Source organism: Rhineura floridana, chromosome 7 (genome assembly GCF_030035675.1).
Source record: "Rhineura floridana isolate rRhiFlo1 chromosome 7, rRhiFlo1.hap2, whole genome shotgun sequence".
Lineage (NCBI taxonomy): Eukaryota > Metazoa > Chordata > Lepidosauria > Squamata > Rhineuridae > Rhineura > Rhineura floridana.
In genome coordinates this window covers 50,057,369-50,075,474 of record NC_084486.1, presented here as the reverse complement: position 1 = coordinate 50,075,474, position 18,106 = coordinate 50,057,369, and the positions used below count along the sequence as shown (strand labels likewise).

At 42.7% G+C, this 18,106-nt stretch overlaps 1 protein-coding gene and 1 non-coding gene across 8 annotated transcripts in view; one reads left to right on the top strand and one right to left on the bottom strand.

The window, feature by feature from the left end:
• The window catches only part of BLNK (B cell linker), a 164,556-nt gene that overhangs the window by 23,551 nt on the left and 122,899 nt on the right, over positions 1-18,106 (top strand). The window lies entirely within an intron of this gene.
• TRNAN-GUU (transfer RNA asparagine (anticodon GUU)) lies at positions 15,290-15,365 on the bottom strand. Its single transcript has one exon. It is a non-coding gene; the product is annotated as a tRNA-Asn (tRNA).

Below are 18,106 nucleotides of genomic sequence, written 5' to 3'. Positions count from 1 at the left end.
CATCATCAGTATTCTCTGTTGAGGAATGAAAACTAGCAGGCATTCTTCTGAGTGAAGCAGAGGAGGTTATTAAAATATTTATCAGCCATTCCATATTTTAAAACCCAGGGAGTTTGCCCCTGTTACAAACAAATTCAAAGGAAACAGAAGAAAGGATCTGATGGTGTTTTTTTCCATGTGCTATCCTTGTTTGGTTGCTCAGAATTTAAATTTTGTAATTGTGGTCCAAATTTGATTGTATTCACTAACAGATATATATAATATACACAGTGTTATGTCAAACAGCATGAATATAGAGAAATAAGCACCACTGTACACAGAGGAATGTCTGAGTAAACATGTAAAAGATTGCACTGTAATATACTTAATTATAGCTCATATGCCCAGTCTTCTGCAGTTCAATGCCTGTGTTGGCTGTTGTACAAACAGTATGATTGTTGAAGGTAGTGGTGTTTAAGCTGAAGTGAGCCAGCCTCACAAGCCTCTTACTCATTGGCTTCAATTCACTCCTGCTAATGTTTCCAGTTTGGTTTTACTTTTTCACAACTGGAAATGGTGGCAGCAGAAAGCTAAGAGACAATACTGTATGAAGAAAGCAGGCCACCAATGGCTTACCGCAGAGGTAGTCAACATAGTGCCCTCCAGATGTTGTTGGATGACAACTCCCATCATTCCTGACTGTTGGCCATGCTGCCTGGGGCTGACAGAAGCTGGAATCCAACAACATTTGGAGGTCACCGGGTTGACTACCCCTTGCTTACTGAGTCATTGGTGGTGAAGAGAGGTAGACCCAAAGCTGGGGTCCCATCTAGAATATCCAGTGTCTAGGAGCAGACCTAATTTGTATTTTGCGTTTGCTAAGAACTACAACAAACTGCTTCCAGCTCAGAGGCACTCATTATTTACAAAGGGAGGCAATACAAGTGTTGAATAGGACCAAAGACATCTATGTAAGCTGCTCAAACCTCATATAATGTTGATAATTTTACCAATAGCCTCTCTTCTAACCAAGGTTGTCAACATACCCCCCCAAATTTGAATATATGTAAGCTAGTTTAGATTTTGCATTATGGAATTATATATTCAGTAATTATGAAACTGTTTTCCCTAGAACTCTAGAGTTCCTTAGAACCTGTGGTCCTCCAGATGTTGTTGGGTTCCAGTTCCATCATCCCCAACCAGCATAGGCAATGATCAGGTGTGATGGACATTGTAGTCCAGCAACATCTAGAACTCTCACCCTGGCTTTACAGGTTTATCAGGGGGGCCCTCAATAATTGAGATCAGTAATACCTACAGACAGCTTGCCTACCCATAAAATGTTTCCTTGCATTGCACTGATTTGTGGGAGGGGGGTTCTTGGACCCACTCTAGATTTATGCAAGACAATGGCTAACATCAGCCAGGGTCCTCGGGTTTTGCTCCTCCTAGAGGAAAAAAATAACGAGAAATGCTCAATTCTGCATGTGTGCATTTAAAGTTCATTGTTAAAAGTAGCTTAATTTTAATTGTGTTTGATTGTCTTAGGGTGCTTCCAGAAGGTACTGTTCCCCTTGTTAACTCTGCAAATGCTCTAGGGAAGCCAGATGGCATCATAGCATGAAGAAAGAGCCTGACTCAGTCCCTATTTGGATCACACAGTTGCCATCTGCATTGGTGAGTGAACAGTTTTGGCATGGGATACTCCTATGCCACACTGTTCCTATTTCCAATCAGGAATAAAAACTCTTCTTATGCTTTCTGGAAAGTAAGCAGCAGAAGATGGAAATGTACCTCAGTGTAGTGCTTTTCAACCTGACAATAGTAAATGGCAACAAAAATAAACCATGGAATGCCAGTCTGATGAGTCATTAAAATCCTATTAGCATGTCATCAGATAGAGATGTCAGTTTGTGCCACAGTCCTGAAATGATTTGTCCCCTACCTAATCCTACAGCCATCAATGAGAAAACAGGCAGCTCTCTGGAAACAGAAACCAATGTTATTTTATTAATTTTGCAGTGAACTTTTTGGATAGACTTTTGATTTCACAAATCAGTATCTGTGAAAACAAGATGTTTTCTCCCTCTAGAAAATCTCCTTTTTGTAAAGAACAGTAAATCTGCATTAATGCAATTTCCCTGTAACTGCCCTCTCTGCTCATTTGCTGCTCGTTTAAGAAATTGGTTTTTCTACTTCCTGATTTGAGAAGTTGTGCCAGTAGAAAAAATATGGCTTTTTATTGCTCTTCAGAGAGTTAGCAATTTAATTGCAAAAGAAGAGCTGACATTTGTAGTGAAGCTCTAAGGAAATGGAATCTTATATCTGAAGGGATGAAATCACTGCTGATGGCAAGGAGCCACTAATGAAAAACAAAAGCTGCTCTGGCAAGTAGCGCTTAGTAATATTTAGTAAGCCATTAAGTAGTTTGGTAACAAAATTGCTTTAATTAAAATTGATTGAAATCCCCCAGTTTTTTTATTCTTCTTGCTTAAAGACGATTGGCTCCCTGCTGACAAATACCCTAATAAAACTGTTACTTAAGCTTTTCTAATGCAGACACTGAAACTGAATAGCCACCATCTATTGTCAAAATCTATGCACTGTTTTCCTTACGTGCATAAGCAGTTGTAGAATTTCAATATCATCTACTGTTTTTGAGGGAGAGAGACCAAGGGAATGCATGGATTGGAGAACACTAGCAGTCTCTGGCAGCCTGGAATAAATAAATGTGCAATATAATTTGGTACACATCTTTTGGTAATGGATGGGTTGTGATTTGGTAACCAGCATAAACTGCCACTCAGACCTCCTTCCCAACTCCTGCTTCAGCTAATACCCCCTACTGCAAAACAAGTTGTACAAAACCATTCAGATAGTTCCAAATCTCCCTTACTATGGGATTTCATGGTGTCGTGGGAGAGGACCAATCATATACTCAAGTTATTTTTTTCTCAGGTATCCCTAAACTAGGTATAAGGAATCTGTCCCTCTCTCCAGAGGTTGTTAGACTCCACCTCCCCATCAGCCAGCCAGTATGGCCAATGGTCATGGATAATGGGAATTGTAGTCCAAGAACATCTACAGGGCCACATATTTGCCATTGCTGTCTTGAACCAATTAACCTTCCTCCCTCTCCACTTTACTGCATTATGTAGAATGTTGGTGGCTTTTGTTACCCTAGCAGAAGTGGGTGACACCAGCTTGCATTTGTACAGCAAGAGAACATATGAGGTTTCCCCTTATGCTAGCATGAGGGTGCTCCTCTTCACGATAGAATTCTGAACCAGGCTGCTTGTCTGATTTAAAAAAATACAAGCTTTTAGTTTAATTTGCCTGTTCAGTATTCTATATATATTTTTGTCAGAAATTGCAGCTGAGCACTGAGGTATACGAATGCAATTAGTACACACATTATAGGTACAATTCTACAATTAAAGTACTTTTCAGCAGTTTGACCCCATGCCTGTTTTCAATGGGTGTATGGGAAATGCACAATACAACACAATATGATATCTCACTTGAAGGTTAGCCCACGTCAAGCATTCTATTAACATGTGGAACTAACATGGGAAAATGCTAAGCTCGGTCCCTGTCCACCCCATTGGCTCCCCCTTGGCTTCATGGAGGACAATTTTCTAAAGTTATGAGCTGTGAAGGATTCCTGCATAATTTAGAATGCTGGAAGATCTTGGTTTTAAATCACTCAAGGAAACTCTATGCCTGAGGAGGTCCGTGTCATCTCATGGTAGGCCCTGATACATTGACACAGTACTCCAAAGAGACCAGTTGTTAAATAAGAACTGTTAGCCATTTTAAGTAATATGGATTCTGTTAAATGCACACAAAACTGCACCAGCAGATGTGGAAAGTTGAAGCATGTGAGGAAGAAGTGAAGGCTAAATATGATAATGTTTTCCATGCTTTTGTGCTGTGGATCCAATTCTCATAACCACATCTATCACATGATTGCTAAGACAGTTGTATGAAGCAGGCTTCTGATCACAATAGCTCATTACTTGTCAATAGGGACAGCTAATCAAACGACATATTCTTTGTTTGGTTACCAGCTCATGTGTGTCAATTATTCACTCCTCACCTGGGGCATCATCTGGGTTGGCCCAAGTCATTTTACGGTCAGAAATGCAGGACAACATGATGCCCCCCCCAATCCAATGTACAAAAGCCAACCAGACTAGCAGCTTAATTATATTTCAAACACTGACAAAGAGACAGCATCCTCCACCACATCTGAGGGCACCGTGGTACCTTAGGAGGTGCAGGGCAAGGGTTCACACAGTTCTGTCCACTCTCTACTCCTCAGCATCTGCCTCCTGAGATGGCTGCCTCACTCTACCTAATCATAGGCTGGCCCTGGGCATAATCACAACTTTTATATTACCATATTGTACCTATGCATAGTAGTCAAACTTATCAAATGATAAACTTATCATTTCTTAACTACTCACCTCATATTAGTGCATGAATTGTTGTTTTGTCATGCATTTCCCAGTAAGCACATTATTTGCAGCTCAGGCCCCTCAGACTGATTTATTTCTAAAAGATACACAATGATATCATTAACATCAGACATTTTACACTTAACCTCATAACATCAGTAATTTAACTTGTTTCATGAGCCCATCCTCTATCATAAAGAACCCATTTAAGTAAGATAGTTTTTTTTTTAAAGTAGTATTTTCCAGTCCCAAAAAATATCAAGTGCTATTCCAGGATAAAGAAAGCATGATAAGATAGATAGATAGATAGATAGATAGATAGATAGATAGATAGATAGATAGATAGATAGATAGATAGATAGATAGATAGATAGATAGATAGATAGATAGATAGATAGATAGATAGATAGATAGATATAGATATAGATATATACACTGATAGGAGCCGTATTTCAATCTTGCAGGACAGTCTACCTGTTCCCTCCTCACTGTATTAACATAAATAATGTTTATAAGATAGATGGAGTGTGAGACTGCAGACCTGACGTTCCCTAACTGATTTTGAGCTCCTAATTATTTTGCATGTGTCATGCAAATTGAGTGGTAGTCTGCTAGGGGTGGCATGGCGAGAACTATGTACATCTTTCAGTTTGTCAGTCTTTTGTGACTGAATTTCTTTACTTCAGTGGATTGATTTATGTACGGCCTTCCTTCCTTCCTTCCTTTTTTAACTTCACTTTGTAAAACAGCCCAACTCTTGCGTATGTTTTACATGTTATTTTACAATCAATAAGTGTCACCTAATTTTTATGTTTTCCAAGACTCACAGCATGTCTGTGAGGACTTTGTCCTTAAAGAAAGCTTATAAATACATTTAACAAACAGAGCTTGGAAGATTACTTTTAAAAAGTAATAAATTACCGTTACAATTACTTGGCCAAAAAAAATAGTAATTACAGTTACACTTACAATTGCTCTGAAAGTAACTGATTACTTTACTTTTTCTCAAAAGTAATCACTACAATTACATTTCAGTTTCTTTTTTAAAAAAATGCCTACAAGGTGCTGGCCTTGGCTGCTTCACATCTAAGTAGCCTAAAACAATATTCAAACTAAACACACACACACAGGGGGTAGTTGAAGGGTTCGAATCCCCACATAGCCATGAAGCTCACTGGGTGACCTTGGGCCAGTCACTGCCTCTCATGAAAACCCTATTCATAGGGTCACCATAAGTCGGAATCAACTTGAAGGCAGTACATTTATTTTTTATTTTGAAGATGATGATTATGATAATGCAGCATTTCAAATTAATTCTGTATGACAAGCATTCCATGCCAAGCTTGGAAAACCAAGGAGGAGGTATAAAATGTAGACAAAAATACTTTTAAAATGCCATTTATCCTTTATATCTTTATCTATAATTAACAATACAGCTGAATGATGTATGTAAAGTATTTTTTCTCTTTCCCTTTTTTATTAGTATTTTAGTACTACTGCTAAAGTTCTGATGAAAGAATAAAGCATTCATTAGCCAAATTCAAATGATTAGAACACATCACATAAATTCCACTGAAGTTGGAGTTTTTCCATAGAAAAGGCAAAAAATACATACCCTATGATAGCCCAATAGACAATCAGAACTAATATAAAACCCTATTGCTTCTCATTTGCAAATGTTGCAAGATCTAAGGTAACTCTAGATCATGTGAGTTCAGGTGATGCATGTTATGTAAATTTGTATAGATATTAGCAGAGATTGTCAACAGTCTGAGATGTGTGTGTGCCAATGTGTGCGTTTACCTAAGTGGCAGACTTTTACCCTGCACTGAGATCACTGAGACTTAAGACTTAGTAAAATAAGAAAAGCTATTTTATTTATAGAAATACATAGTAGATAGGAAAGGCATACCTAGTTCTAACTAACTTGGAGCCGCAACACTCAGGTTTGGGAGTTGCCCTCATGGCTCAGCAGGGAGAGAGCAGAGACAAAGGTGTCTCCTCTCTCTTGGATTACTTTATTGCTTAACTGCATTCTGTGCTTGCCTCTGTAATTCTCACTTTTTTTACCCACTGTTTGAATGTCTTTTGGGAATGCCTACTGATTATTTCTTATCATTTTGGGCTGATTACCTTCAGCTATTATCTCACCAAAGTTGCATACACATGACAAATTTAAAGCACATTTCCACCACCACCCCAAAAAAGAATCCTGGGAACTGTAGTTTGTTACGGGTGCTGGGAATTGTAGCTCTGTGAGGAGTAAACTACAGTCCCCAAGATTCTTGGGGAAAAGCCATGTGCTTACATGTATGGTGTCTACTGGGAGACTCTTACGGATTGATTCTATACTCCCAGAAGTAAATCCTATTTACTGCTATGGGAATTACTTCCAAGTAAGTATGCTTGGAATTGCAGCTTTTAGGTCATGCTTAATAGCCACCTTGTATCAAATTGAACAGTTTCCAATCAGATTTAAATACTAACCACTTAAACTGGTCAGAGTGTCATTCCCTGTATTTCTGAAGCTCAGGCTGGAAGTGTTGTTGCTTATGTAGCCATGGTATCACCATCCATACCACACATAATAAGGAGTATTAGTGGACAAGAGGGAACCCCAAATGTTGCAGAATACAAAAAAGTGAGAGAGAAAACAGAAAGGGGATGACTCCCAAAACAACCCAAATGAGTACTGAGCATGCTCTGTTATGGAATGCTCAGTGACTGTGTGAGTGAGTGAGTGAGTGAGTGAGTGAGTGAGTGAGAGAGAGAGAGAGAGAGAGAGAGAGAGATGTCTCAGCTAACAGAAAATTATAGAACAGTAGAGTTGGAAAGAACCTTTAAGGTCATCGAGTCCACACCCCTGCTCAATGCAGGAATCCAAGTTAAAGCACATCTGACAGGTGGCTGTCCAGCTGCCTCTTGAATGCTTCCAATGTTGGAGAGCCCACCACTTCCCTAGGTAATTGGTTCCATTGTCATACTGCTCTAGTGACTGACAGTCCTTTTTTGAGTGTTGAAAGGTGTTTCAAATAAAATTCTAACTTTTATAATAGTCCAGATTTTTTTAATGTCCATATGATTGATGGGCAGGCTGGAAAGAAAAATGACTCACTAAGGCTACATCGACACCAGACATTTATTCCACTTTAAACAGTCATGATCTCAGAATCCTGGGAAGTGTAATTTGTGAAGGGTCCTGAGAGTTGTTAGGAGACCCCAATTCCCCCCACAGAACTCCAGTCACAGAATTGTCTGAGAAGAGGGGCTGACTGTTAAACCACTCTGGACATTGGAGCTCTGTCGGGAGAATAGGAGTCTCCTAATAACACTCAGCACCCATCACAAACTACACTTGCCAGGATTCTTTGAGGGAAGTCATGACTGTTTAAAGTGGCATAAATGTCTGGCGTGGGTGTGGCCAGAAGGTCATCCAGCGAGTTCATGGCTGTGGTAAGATATGAACTCAGAACGTCCCAGCTGCACCCAACATGGAACTACACTTTCAGCAGCAAATACCAGAAAACCAACTAAATGTGTGCTGTCAATGTGCAAAGCATTTGCTGGGCTGCATTGGGTAGGTGAAGCAGGAGATAGATGGAAGGGGCTGTTTTCCATGCCTGCCACTTTACCAGTGCAATGCCCCATATTTTTCCTTATTGACCTCCATCAGCTAGGGGAAAGTGGCCAGGGAAGGGGTTGCAGATAAAAAGTTTCAGCAGCAAATTACCCCCTCTCATCACTTCTCCCTAACAAAATGCCCCCCACATCAGTAGCAGACACCAGCAGGGAAGTTCTTTTTTGAGTTGTAATTCAGCTCTCATTCTGTTAATTCCCAAACTACACCAGTTGTCATTTTGACCTACATGCATAGGGAGAAAGACGGTGTAAAGGGTGTGCACAAGGGGGAGGGGATGACAAAGGATTTAGGACTTAAAGATTTAATATTCCATGAGTAGAAAAAATACCCTATGCAAATGTCTATATTATTGCAGAAAAGTTCAGTTCTACATATGTTTGCCATCTTTTCCTCAAGCACAACTGTTTTTGAGATAACAGTCTTATTCTCTCTTGCCCTTCACCAAAAAGCCATGTTAGTTGTCCAGTATGTGAAATGACTGCAAGCAGGTGCAGCCCAAGACATTTTGCTACTTGAAGCAGAAGAGCAAATGGTGCCCTGACCCCAAGTCAAGGTCATAGTACCATAGCTTGAAAAGTTATGTTGGCATCTGAGGCAGAAAATCTCACAAGTACCTCTTCCTGACAGTAAATATACAACAACCAAAAATTAAAATAGCTAATAATTTGTTGCATGGTGCCCCAAATTAGTTGCTTGGGGTAGTCATCTCTTGCTGCCTAGTGAGAGTCGCTCTATGAGAGGCACATAACTGAAGCAAAACACACAAACAGAAGTATGAGACTGCACCTACCTCCTAGTCTCTTGCCAGTTCCCAATTTTTACCCTCTCTGGAGGGGTGCAAGGACAAGTGGAGGGGACGCAAAGAGGGTGGAGGGGACGCAAAGAGGGTGCAAGGACAAGCGGAGGGGATGCAAAGAGGGTGCAAGGACAAGCGGAGGGGATGCAAAGAGGGTGCAAGGACAAGCAGAGGGGATGCAAAGAGGGTGCAAGGACAAGCGGAGGGAATGCAGAGAGGGTGCAAGGACAAGCGGAGGGAATGCAGAGAGGGTGCAAGGACAAGCGGAGGAGATGCAAAGAGGGTGCAAGGACAAGCAGAGGGGATGCAAAGAGGGTGCAAGGACAAGCAGAGGGGATGCAAAGAGGGTGCAAGGACAAGTGGAAGGGGTGCAAAGAGGGTGCAAGGACAAGCGGAGGGGGTGCAAGGACATGCAAAGGAGATGCAAGGACAAGCAGGGGGTGCCAGGAAGAGCAGAGGGGGTGGGCGAGCAGGCTGAGGGAGGCAGGACGAGCGGGGGGGGCAGGGAGAGTAGGCTGGAAAGGGTAACACATACACTCACCTCCACAGCTCTTCACTTCCATTCTGCTGCTTCTGCCTTCTACTCCTCCTTGCCCTCCAGCGCTGTCTGACTCTCCACTTCCTCCCTCGTGCCTCCATAGAGCACGAGGGAAGAGCTAAACAGCGCAGACACTCGTTCTGTTACATACAAAATGTAACGAAGTTACCCACTCATTATGCAAAATAGTAACAAATTACAAGTAACTCGTTATTTCTAACGAGTTACTTCCAAGCTCTGTTAACAAATAATCATAAATAGTAATTGTAGTCCACAGCAACATGTTATGTGCAAACATATGCAGCAACCCACAAAAATCTACAGCAGCTGCATGCAAACACATAGCAACACATCACATGAAAGTGTTGGGTGAGAGGCACTTGAGGCACTCATATTTTCCACGCCAACAAAAGTATACAAGAAAATGCAGAAGCATGCCACGTGCAAGGACATAGGAACATGCAACAATATAGCACACACAAACACATGCAGCAACATGCCACATGCAGACACATATATGCCACCCTGGGACCTTTAAATGAAAGGCAGACTGTAAATACCTCATCTAAATATATAAATAAACAAATATATTCAGCAACATACAATGTGCAGTAACACACCACACACAAACATACATAGCAACATGCCACATGCAAACACATGCATTAGCACACAGCAGCACATCACATGCAAATACATGCAACATCAGTCCTCACACCTACACATACAAATTCAGCAACAGTACTTCCCCCATCTAAAAATAGACACTGCTGCACTCAGCTCACTCCACTGAACCATTTTTCTTTTGAAAACCAGGTTCCACCACAGAAGCTTCAATCTGCCATATGGACTGGCTTGCTAATCAGTTAAAACATGAACTTAGAAGTTTTCTAATTTTTTGAATACACTACATAGTAGATTTTTATTAAACCAGCTAAAGGCAAAGCCTTGCAATATACTTGAATATTTGATATATGGTAAGCTTCTAAAAGGAAACCTTAACGTGTGTTGGGTGGGCACAAAATGGTAACAAACGTGGAGTCCTGGTCATTCAGTGCAAACTGTTTAAACTGGTATAATTCAACTGTTCTATACAAGAATTTCCTGAAATTTGGTCATATTCTATCCCTCACAAGTCTATGCCAAAGTTGCTGCTGATAGAATAGAAGGTGTTTCTGGATGGGTGTTTATCATAAGAGGGGGGCAACTCATATCTCAACAACCCATTTGCAAACTAACCCCCCCAAAAAATCTGGAAGCACCCACAATTCTACCTTTTATGTAGAATTTTCAAGCTTTATAATGGTAAGATTTTTTCCCTATCAGTAACAGATACAAAGTGTTTCAATATCTTTAATAACACATAATATAATCATGATAGAATATTGAACACCCACTTTCCTTAACAACATAAACTTTTCCAAAGCTATCTAATAAGTACAAGTAGGGCCCCACATTTCAGCGGCCCGCTTTTTGGCATTTGCTAATACAGCGGCTAAAATTAGAGTAAGGCCCCACTCATATGGCGCTTGTTCCGCTTTTACGGCATTTTTCAGGCGTCAGGTGCCATTTTACTGAAGGAGTTCTGCTTTTCGGTGGGTTTCACTTTTCAGCGGGAGTCTGGAATGTAACCCCCCTATGAGTGGGGCCCTACTGTAGCTGATAACACAGGAAATATTTCCTTAAAACACTGCAGTTCTACCTTTGTCAATTTCAACTGTATGAAATTCAGCTATGCAACTGACAAAAGTGGAGGAAACTCAATTGTTTGAGTAAGGTTACAATTTTAAGAATACTTACTACTAAATGAGTCCTAGTGAACTCAGTGGGAGTTATTTCTGAATCAGCATGCTTCAGATTACCCTGCAAATCATGTTCATCCTTTCTCTCTCTCGCACGCCCATATATCTACATATACATTTGTATGATTGAGTGCATACCTGCAAAGATCCAAAGCCTACTTGAATCATGAGTTCAACACTGCTTAATTGTTTTTCAGACATACACATCCATTATAATCATCATCATCATTATCTTATATGTACTTACATGCCAAAATAGCTTCTAAGTGATTTTACTGTCCTCTTGTGAGTCACCTAGGTGCTACAAGACTCTTTGAAAACATTATGGGAGAACAACCAGTGTTTACCTCACCAAAGAAAGCATTGCCAGAAAGGGGCCTTCTCTAGAATGGATAATTACATCTTCTTAACATGAGAGCAAGTACACCCAGGCAGCCCTGAGGAAAAGGATTACTTTATATTTGTTTATTTGATTTATATCTCGCCCTTCCTCCCAGTGGGAGCCCAGGGCTTTATAGAAACTGGTAAATATAGAATATAAACAACAATCTCATTCATTACAGCGTTTTCTTGCAGATACATCAGATTGAAAGATGAATGTCTGCTTTAAGCTCTTTGTAGAATTCCAACTACAATAGTCCACCAAGCAGATTTTGGTTGTAAAGAGTTACCATCTAAAAAGGGTGGTGGTAGTGATGGTGAGGATGTAAGACCATTAAGTACAGACTCCGAAATTTCCTGACTACACCACTGAGGAGCAACAGTAGCAGCTCTCTTGCAAATGCATCTGGACCCTTGAATGTTGAATTGGACAACAAGTACCAATTCCAGCCAAAGCTGCAGCCTGACTGAAATTCAGTGCCAGCACTCAGTTTTGGGACTCCGTGGAGAAGATGCCCTCTCTCTCTGCTTGCTCTTCTTGTGCCATCCAGAGGAAAAGGACAGGTCAAGTTCCCACATTTCCCCACCCCACAATAGTCAGATACTAAATATAGTAGAGGAAGCAGTTCCCACCCTCATTTACACACAGGGCCAGCCCTACTATTCTGCTACCCCAGACAGCAGATGCTGAGGGTAAAAAGCAGCAGCAAAGTGTTGGAGGCCAGAGCTGTGTACATCATGCAGCCTTCCTGCACCCCCTACACTATGCTGCTGTCCTCAGAGGCAGTGAAGAATGGTATCCCATCACCAGTGTTGAAGTTAGATTCAGAGTACATCCACATGATACATTTAAAGCACATTTAAAACACATGGCTTCCTCCAAAGGATCCTGGGAACTGTAGTTTGCCCCTCACAGAACTATAATTCCCATAAGCCTTAACAAACTACAGATCCCAGGATTCTTTGGGGGAAGCCACATGTTTGGTATGGGTGTAACTTCAGTTGCTAGTTTGGTTGTCCTCTGTGTGTGGAATAGTGAGGGCACAGACCTTGAATTTTGCCTCAAGCAACAAAAATTCTTAGGCTGCTGCTGTTTACGCTGCCTTGTCTTTTTTTGTCCCTCTATTTAGCTATTTCCCACACTAACTTTCTTATTTTTCTTATCCAGATGCAGAACAGTAAAAAAAGAAAAAGAAAGAAGCAACTACTTTGGCAGTCAGTGTCAGGAGGGAGGGGCTTTGTACAGTTCCCAGGCCCTTAGCCAGTAGGGACTCATTAGAACACAGAGGTGCCTGATCATAGTCTTCATTTGCTAGCTCTTCTTTCCATGAATGCTTATAAACTCTCTGTGTCCAAATGTTTGCCTTGCTCATAGTGTCTGACGAAGGATCAACACAAGATGATGCCACTTAAGGATGTAAATAAGGAAGCTATTGCTGGAGTTGAACATTAGACTGTGTTCTCATGTCAGCACCCAGCTCAATTCAGGTTTATTTCAATGAGTCATTAGGCTATTGCAAAAAGTAACATTAGCTCCCCCCAAATTACATAATAAAAGCAAAGTCAACGCAAATCAAACCAACATGCCTGGCTGTTATTTAGCAGCAAGACACCTGTATAAGAGCCAAATGACACATAATGTTAAATGTATATAAGCATTTAACAGTCATGTTTTTAAATCATTAAATAGCAACCAGAAGAGGAAAGCAGGACTGCAACCATGGCAAGGGGTTTAACGGGACAAAACCTGCCACAGGATCTGCTATCATCCCTGGAGGGGAACTTCCATTGACGCCAACTGACTTCCATTGTTTTCCTTGGCTAAAGAGCTAACGTAAAAACAAAAATAATCTATAAAATATAGCTACAGATTATCATTCTGCATAAACAGTGCTCAGGTTCTAGGCATAGCTAATGCAAACAATGCTTCCTGGTTAAGAACTTTTTGGTCCTTTCCATTTAATAAAATATTGCATTTTTGAATCTCCATGAAAAACATCTTGTCTGACAAAAGCAGAGTCAGTAGATTTTACTTTGCCTTCTGATGTAAGTAGCAATGCAAATTATCAGTATATAAAGGCAAATCCTATACTGCCTCTACTCAGTGCATGCAGAACATTAGAGCTCAGTTCAGCAAATGCAGGCCCTTAGAGCAGGACCATCTCATGACCCAGGGAACTTGCTATGCACAGCAGGCAACTCAGATGAGGACAAGGTTGAGGACAGTACTTTATTCAGAGCTCCCCCAGCTGGAGAACACAGGCCTGGTACCATCATCTGAGGATAAGTAGCCTGCAGCACTTCTGTCAGCCTTGCAGAGGCTAAAGACTACAAAATAAGGGTGAGGGACATTTAACCAGCCAGTCAACTCCTCCAGGATGGTACAGCCCATCACATTCCAGGCTTGACCAGCCTTCGTAAGTCTTCAGTCAGCCATAGGTCCCTGCAGAGTCATCATCTCATCTAGATGATTTAGCTGCCCAAAGTCCTGTATGCTCCCTGGGCTCATCCGCACGACTGCAAAATGTGATACATGATAGCTTTGTGTTTTCATTATTTTTCAGTCGTCCATATGACCTCGCACGCTGTTGTGCTTTTTCACGGGTTGAATCCACTCCTGGCAATACCACAAAAAATGCGATTTGCCTTTTAAAATCAGGAATCATCTGCTGTGCCTTCAGGAGTTAGGAAGCAATACGGCGGACTTTACAGCTGATGGGCGGTTCTTGGGCGTTTCCCCATGCCCCTTCTCCTCATTCCAGCTAATCACGTATCTGCACTTTTGCGCATGTGAGTGAATATTGGGGGGGAAGCCCGGAAAAATTGAACCAATCATCGCAATGGTGGGGTGTTGGGGGGGGCTCTGCAACTACTGTGCAGATGCAAAATTCCAAGTTTATTTTTAGCCAGCCTGCGAACTGGGCAGCCGCTCTGGGTGAGATCTACAATTGTGGTTGTGTGTAAAGCCCCCCTTTTCCTGGCTGGTCTCACTGAAGTGTGGCTGGTTGGTGCAGGCAGCCGCTCTTGGATCGGGCAGGGAATGCGGGCAGACAGCCCCGCTGCACTGAAGCCCATCCTGGAGATGTCGTAGACTGAATTTGGGACCGTTTGCATGCGAGGCAGATGCTCTTAATATGTATAAAGGTAGAAAAGCAGGGAGCAGGGCCCTTTGGGGGCCCCTCCTCAAGGAGCTGCTTTTGGAAGGCAGCCAGGCTTTCTGGTGTTCCGTCTAATAAAAGGAACGAAAATGGAAGGGCAGGGAGCAGGAACCCCCCTTTGGGGGGCCCTCCTCAAGCAGTGTAGTCCCTTCCTATATTTTTGTTAGCTTGCATTTGCGGTATAGCGCAAAAGCGGCTGTATGCTTTTCTACCTTTTTACATATTAACATTTCTGGAGATACGCAGGGCTGACAATTCCACTTATTTCTCCAGAAACGCAGGTAAATGGGAGGGGTGGTAGTGGTTGTGACAAGGCATTCTCAAAAATGGAAGGGCAGGGAGCAGGAACCTCCCTTGGGGGGCCCCTCCTCGAGGAGCTGCTTTTGGAAGGCAGCCGAGTCCCAGCTTTCCAGCGCAAAAAGAAGGGAACCAGCAGTTTTGTCCCTTCACGTCCCCTCTCCTGCTCCCCGATTGGTTCTAATCCAGATAAAATGAATTATAATTGTGATGGGTAATAACAGAAGAAAACATGAATTGTCCCTGGGTGGGCTCGAACCACCAACCTTTCAGTTAACAGCTGAAGACGCTAACCGATTGCGCCACAGAGAGACCTGCAAGTGGCAAGGAACTCCTTTACAGCCACAGGAAAATTCAAACTTTTGCGCTCTAATGTTCAAGCTCAGAAGCAAATTTCCACTCTATTACTCTCCAGACATTTTGCAGGGGGTTGCAGCCTCGTTGCCCCATGAAGTTTGATGGGCTCTAGTTCTACGGACAAAAACGCATCCCGCAACCAATCTGTTGTGGGATATCCATCCCACTGACTTGTGGAGCTTGCTTACCCACATCTTCTTCCCCCTGCGGGAAACTGCCTGACACCGAGTCAGACTATCGGTCTATCGAGCTCAGTACAGGCTACCCTGTCTAGCAGTGGCTTATAAGCCCCAAGATTTCGGACGGGAGTCTTTCACAGCCCATCCTGGAGATGCCGGAGACTGAATTTGGGACCGTTTGCATGCGAGGCAGATCCTCTTAATATGTATAAAGGTAGAAAAGCAGGGAGCAGGGCCCTTTGGGGGCCCCTCCTCGAGGAGCTGCTTTTGGAAGGCAGCCAAAAGAAGGGAGCCAGCAGTTTTGTCCCTTCACATCCCCTCTCCTGCTCCCCGATTGGTTCTAACCCAGGTAAAATGAGTTATAATTGTGATGAGTAATAACAGAAGAAAACATGAATTGTCCTTGTGTGGGCTCGAACCACCAACCTTTCGGTTAACAGCCGAAGACGCTGATTGCACCACAGAGAGACCTGTAAGTAGCAAGCGGCAAGGAACTCCTTTACAGCCACAGGGAAATTCAAACTTTTGCGCTCTAACATTCAAGCGCATGCGTGATATTGTGCGTTGCAAAGGGGGAGAGGAGCACATGTCATGTTTTTTGTGAACCAATTGGCAGATGGGAGTGGTTTTACAGGCGGGGCTTGGAAAAAGAGAAAAGAATGTACAGGTCTTTCCTCTGCATGTGCGGGTGCAAAAAACACGTATTTTTTAAATCGGAAAAAAGCGGGGGGGAAAGACAGTGAGGACTGTCAGATGGCAAACCGGATATGAAAAACATGGATTATCCCGCTCCATTTGGAAAAAGCCACATTTGAACTATATTATATTATGATCATTGTTTTTGTCCCACCCTTTCTCCAAGAAACTCAAAGCAGTATACACTGTTTTCCTCCACCTGTTTTCCAATTTATAAGTGGTATATAAATTGTCCTCCTCCTCCTAAAAAATTGTCCCCATAATAACCTCAAGTGATAAGCTAGGTTGAGAGATAGTGACTGGCTCAGGGTCATTCAGGGAGTATAGGAGTGTTAGCACAGGGAATCTCTGGCCCTCCAGATGTTGTCCAACTCTAGTTCCCATCAACTCCAGCCAGCGTGTCCAATGGTCAGGCTGGTTTGAGGAAGAGTACAACAGCATCTGGAGGACCACAGATTCCCACTCCTGACACAGCAAATTCAGACTGAATTTTTAAGTCATTATGTCTAGTATAGCACAGTGGGGAGGAGAGCCTAGCTGGGAGTCCAGAGTCTGTGAGTTCAAATCCCCGCTCGTGTCTCCTGGGTGTAAAGGGCCACCTAAAGATCACCCCCACAGTGAGTGGCTCAAGGGTTATGTGCCCTGCCACCTGTGCAGCCGTGGGCAAGGTGCATAGTCCCAAGGAGCCCAATTGCCCCCCAGCTGGCAGTTGCAGACAAGAAAGGGGCTGGCTTGTGCAGCTGTGGCAAGCTGAGTAGGCCCTAGCCAGCTGGGGAGGCCTAGCCTCAGAGGAAGGCAATGGTAAACCCTCTCTGAATACCGCTTACCATGAAAACCCTATTCATAGGGTTGCCATAAGTCGGAATCGACTTGAAGGCAGTCCATTTCCATTTTGAGTCTAGTTTGAAGCAAAGATGTATTTATATGTTTGCTCAACTCCCCCCCCCATAACTTAGTTCTTTGGGCAATTAGCAGTAACAGTAAAGATATTATAAATCAGTTTTAACTATAAGATTTCTCTCTATCCTTGATGTCATTCATGTCCAGAAGAGCCTGATTCCTATATAAACTTTTTTGCTTATTGCAAAGCGAGAGTCAAAGATTGAAGCATCTGCCCCAGAGTTATTTATTGGTAGGCCCATCCTCCACAACAAAATGCTTAAACACCCAATTTATAGTTAGTATTGCTGCCTTATGATGAATATTTGGCAGAGTAACCTGCATCCAGCAGTGGTGCATAAGGATGGTAGAATGCAGTGGTAGCATTGTGCTTGTCAGGATGCGGTAGGATGGCAGTGAGGTCAGGAGAGCTCCAGGTTGGCAGTGGCACTGCATGCTTATTGAGTTCAGTGGGATTTACTCCCCTTCAATCATGCTTAGGATAGGTGAAACTGACCGCAGGGGATGGGGACAACAGGCAGGAGGGGGAGGGGGAGGGCATGTTTGATCATTTGCATGTTTATTGAGTTTGGTGGGATTCATTCCCATGCAATCATGCTTAGGATGTGTACAACTGACCATGGAGAGGGAGGCCTGGAGTGGGCAGGGGAGGAGGAGGAAGAAAGAGGGGAGGAGAAGAAGAAGGGAGGAGGAAGGGACAGGAGAGGGCAAGGAGGGCAAAGGCAGGTCTGATCATTTGCATGCTTATTGAGTTCAGTGGGATTTACTCCCATGCAATCATGGCTAGGATAGGTAAAAGTGACCATGGGGCAGGAGGAGGGGGAAAGGAGAGTAGAGGGAAGGAGGAAGGGGGGAGAAGGGAGCAGAAGGAGGGGGAGGGGAAAAGAGGGGATTGGAAAGGGATGGGGAAGGAGGGGATTGGA